Source organism: Colossoma macropomum, unplaced genomic scaffold (genome assembly GCF_904425465.1).
Source record: "Colossoma macropomum unplaced genomic scaffold, Colossoma_macropomum, whole genome shotgun sequence".
Lineage (NCBI taxonomy): Eukaryota > Metazoa > Chordata > Actinopteri > Characiformes > Serrasalmidae > Colossoma > Colossoma macropomum.
In genome coordinates, this window is record NW_023494796.1 from 7,450,169 (window position 1) to 7,454,617 (window position 4,449).

Genomic DNA, 4,449 nt, shown 5'->3' on the forward strand with positions numbered 1-4,449 from the left:
TTGAGTTCTTAATAATTTGATGTAGTGTGGGCTGACAGTTTAATGCTAACTGGTACTGTAGAAGCTTCCATTACTTGTTAGCTACTTTAGCCTCGTTGCTTCAACACAGAAGCCAACTTCAAAAACCAACTATGCATTTGGCATAAAAGAGAAAATTATTTACATTTTACTAACTATTGCTTTAAGGGTTGTTAGCATTGTAAAAGTGCTACCATGGTTTACATCATTTCCAGTGGAAGGACAGCACTATACAGCTGTGACAAATTCAAATGAATAAAAAGTAGCAACTGAGTTATGACAGTACTTTAAATTCAGTTTCTATAGCAGTTTTCATGTGGCCAAGCCTGCTTTGATAACTCAGGAGCTCCTGAGTATGCTAACCTAGGTATCAAGCTTACCTACTGTACCATTAGCAGGAACTTATACTCAGCACTGGATTCACCCCTGATGAGATATAGCCTCCATTATTAAGCACACACATGGACTCAGCTGTAAAGAGTATCTGGCTTGCATTATAAATCATTAACCAACCATAAATGTTAGTGGTTACTAAATTTTGACAGTTACCTCACCGTATCATCACCTTGCCTTCTCCATATAATGCATAAATACTCCATATAGGGTATAATGTAGCTCACAGAGCAGCACTGCTGAGGTGTACTGGGCACATTATTGCTGTGGTCATATTTAACTGGTTAACCACATTTTATAAACACAGTTTCACTTTTCCCTGAAAAAAATGAAAGTGATTCTAGCCTGTTTTCTATTACATCTTGTGAAAAATATGCTGTTATCTTGCCTGAACATCTAATCTCTGCTGAATGTTCATTTAAAATCTTTATTTACAGTAATGATAATTCAAAGAGCATACCCGGTAACCAAAAGTACTGTAATAAACTGACATAGAAATTTACTTATATGCTTTTAAGTATTTTACTAGTGTAGAAAGCCAATGTTCGGTGCTTTCTTAAGCTAAACGAACAAGAATAATGTTCAGACTTTGAGCAGTGTTCACTCGCCTGTGATATCCACTGATTACTGAGTACACTGTTAGATCATAACTGACTGCCCTCGTGGCAGATTTTCACCTTGAAACTGTTCACACAAAGTGGCAGAACCTTTTAGCGGTGACTGCTTTACTGGTGACTGTCTCACTTTGCTTCACTGGGTTGACCAGAAGAGTGACCACGCTTCACACGAGGGTGGCACTGGCGACCCCTGGCCACCCCTTGGCTATGTCCCCGGTTATACAGGGTTGTAATAAATACCTACAGGCTTGGCAGCCATAAGAATGTAGTTGCTGAACACTTTGGGGTTACATTGTCTATACTGTCAACATTTTCATGATGTTAAATTACTTAACAAGTCTACTGCTGGATTAAACCTTGTAGATGAGAAACATAATGAAGGAATATCTTCACTGTTTTGTGTCATTCTGTCTAGTTCTGGGCTGAAAAAGTCCTGCTAGTCTTACTCTTCGGTAATCTGCTCTGTTCAAACTCAGTCAGCAGAAAGTGTCATTTAAGTAACACCACTTTTTTTCCAGTATCAATACTGAATTTTTTTCTCCATGGTTACTTGGTGCATACAGCCAAGCAAGCTCTCTTCTTCAGGTGCTGAACTGATGGCCGAACACCTCAGATTAACCATTTGCATAATTAGGAAGTCACAGTGGAATCAACCAATCATGTTTTGAATTACGAGGGTTGGGACCAATTTTAGGTGAAAAAAACATCAGACCAGCGGTGTCAAACTCAACCACTAAATGGGCCATATTAAAAAAATCTGTGGGCCAGCTGTGTTTATATTTCAGTTTTACTTAACATTTTGCCACGACCCCAACTGGCCATTGTTTGCTCAAAATATGGCAAACCTACAATGTTAAAAAATAGACACTGAATACTTAATACTTAAAAAAAATTAAATAAAAACAAATTGTTTTATATAAAACAGTAGACTACATTAACTGCAGACAGCTGTTAAACCTCTTTAAACATCCCCAGTGTACAGTAGGTTTTCTAAAACTGCCAATTTGCTTTTACCAGACACCTGGCATCTTTTTTTTTTGTTTGTTTTGGTGGTGCAGTCCCATAGATCGTTGTCAGGGTAAGGGTGGTAGCATACATTACGGTGCAGTGCATGCTGGGAACTGTAGTGCAGCTCATGGTGAAAGGGGCTAATATTAATAGAAAATTCAAATCATTTTGCGGGCCGAATAGGATTGTGCCACAGGCCTAACTTGGCCCACAGGCCTTGTGTTTGACACATGACTCTAGACCTTACAATCTGTGTTAACACTTGTGTGGTGTTGATGTTGTTGTTACTCAGTGGTCTGGTGGACCCACTGCATTATTGTTTTTAAATCAATACAGCCATAACAAATTATGTAAAAATTCCAGATTCCAGATGCTTAAAATATCACAAGTGGTCAGCGTAGGGTTCTCCTTTAGCAGCTGTAGCCAGTCAGCAGCCTGTCCATGTTGTCCGCCCTCACACACACACGCACACACACACACACACACACACACACACTCAATATACAAACACATACACACAAACACACACACTAACAGCAGGCCATGTAGGAGGAGGACAGAGTGAAGGGTCACAGCACCTTCACACTTTTACTACCTGCGGGTTCACCCCAACACCACGTGTGTTATTTTATAGGTTCTTCACAGAAAATGAACAAAGGCCAAGGAATCTGAGATTGAAATAATAATAAATCGCATAATTTTTAATTTTGGTAAACATGGAAAATGGGTCCAACAGATCAGATCACCACGCAATGGTTAATGTCTTTTTCAAGCCTAAAATCACGATTATCATAGTGTTAACATGCTACTAGAATCCCATAAGGTCGTTAGCATTATCTCAGAGCTGTTCTTTCCTCATTCTATGATATTTTAGGCTAGATTTGTTGTCAAACCAAATCAGTTTTTTCTACATGGAGCATTTTCTGCTGGTATCAGCCTGATGCTGATGCTGGGTATCGGATCACTGCCACCTCTAGAAATCACATTGGTTCAGCTGTGTCTAATCTATGTGATCTATGTGTCAATGTAATGTAAGCCAGGTCCTGTAACAACCTGATAGGGACTTTAAATCCAGTTTGTGCGCTGACAGTAGGAGAGATAAACACTGAAAGAAGTGCACAGAGGCTCATGGGGGATGAATGAAGGTCTTTATTGCACAGCAGCTCCAGTTTGCTATTTACACGCACAAAACACGCTCCTTTTCTGCATCGGCTTTTTGAGAACACCACTATCTGATTCATCGCTCCTCGGCTTTACCAGCTCAGCAGAGACAAGAGCCCGAGTTAATAAACCCTAGAAACGCTCAGTCGGCAATTTAGTACGTGCGGTACCATCATTCAGATGGGCAGAAAATGGATATAGGTTAACACACACTTAAAGGGGGCTCTCCTGCTTTCTCTGGTGCAAACACACACACACAGATGTGGAATGGACTTGATGCAGACACGCTGGCTACACAGTCACTCTAGACTTAACATGGCTGCTCGCAAATTTTCTGCAAAGTCATGCTGTCGAAAACGCAATTTCATTATCAAACAAAGGAGCCGTTCTCATTTTGACAGGGACATAATGACGTCACTCTCTTTAAAGCCGGGAAGCTCAAGCAACTACATGGGAACAACACAACATGGCGAACACCACGACCAAAACGTGGAGAAACGAGGAGAGTCTTTTCTGTTCTGCTTCCTTATCTGGACAATATATCCAACATGGGAAAAATTTGTGGGAGTCTTTTATGCTTCATACATGCTCGGAACGTCTTCCCTGTAGTCATGCATGTTCACGATCACACATTTTAGGGGTGTAAGACGCATCAATGCATCGACGCATGAATCTGAATGTCGCAATTCAACTGCACTGATTTTGGAATGTTAGAATCGAAAATCAAATTTTCAAAAAAATAAATTTCACTTTTAGGAAAAAAAGCAAAAAACATAAATTTAACACAGAAGCCCCAACAACTACGTATAATTTTTTTTCAGCATTTAATGTGTTCACACTTTGCCTTTAATGCAGCTTCCATTGTTTTCAGGTGACTTGCTTTCAGTTTTTCAAAGAAATCTGCAGACATTTTTACAAACCTCCAAAGTTCAGTCTTAGTAGTTGGTTATATTTTCTGCTTCTCACAATCCACATCAAGTACAACTTTAAACTCAGACCATAAAAACGTAGTCCACATCTCCAGCTTTAGAGTTCTAGTGCAATTTTCTTTTTGTTCTATTTCCTTTTCTCAGTAATGGTTTCTTGACAGTCACACCCCTTTCAGACTCATAGTGTATTAGTGTCCCTTTAAAAAATGTCAGTAACTCCTTTTATTGGAAGGACACAGCTGGAACTGTTTGGTTTTAAGACTGGATTGGATGGAAGAATTAAAATGGCAGTAAATCGAAACAAAAGTAAAAAGTGGACAAAT